The following is a 520-nucleotide window of genomic DNA, read 5'->3' as shown; positions in this document are numbered from 1 at the left end:
ATCCCTAAAAACACCCCCAGTCCCACCCCAGCCTCATCTGTGCCTCAGTTTCCCACCCCGTTTGGGTGTCATTCCCCCCTCCCCGGTGCCGTACCCCGGTCTGGGCCATGCCGAAGGGGCCGGGGTTCATGCCGAGGAAGAGGACGCGTTTGGGGGTGCGGCAGTAGCGGCGCACGAAGTCGCTGTGGGGTTCCCAGGCGTAGTCGAGGGGGTGGTAGACGTGGCTGACGGGGTCCCCGAAAGGCGGCAGCGCCTGCAGCGACGCGCTCTGCTCCCGCTCCAGCTGCAGGAACCGCCCCGCCAGGTCATCCTCCTCCTCCTCCTCCTCCTCCTCATCCTCCTCATCCTCCTTCTCCTCCTCGGCCACAGTCCCCGACTCCATCACCGTCACCGCTGTGCTCTCCTCCATGCTGCCATCGCCTGGTGCCTGCGGAGGGGACAGATGGGTGACAGGGAAGTCCCGAGGGTGGCCGGGGTGGAGGTGAGGGGGTGGCCTGTGCCCCCCACCCCCAGCTCTGAG

At 67.9% G+C, this 520-nt stretch overlaps 1 pseudogene; it reads right to left on the bottom strand.

The window, feature by feature from the left end:
- Positions 1-94: 94 nt before the first annotated feature.
- LOC104288884 lies at positions 95-427 on the bottom strand (annotated as a pseudogene).
- Positions 428-520: the final 93 nt, after the last annotated feature.

The sequence above is a fragment of the Charadrius vociferus genome, unplaced genomic scaffold (assembly GCF_000708025.1).
Source record: "Charadrius vociferus isolate BGI_N301 unplaced genomic scaffold, ASM70802v2 scaffold3776, whole genome shotgun sequence".
Taxonomy (NCBI): Eukaryota; Metazoa; Chordata; class Aves; order Charadriiformes; family Charadriidae; genus Charadrius; species Charadrius vociferus.
This window is presented reverse-complemented; position numbering and strand designations above follow the sequence as displayed.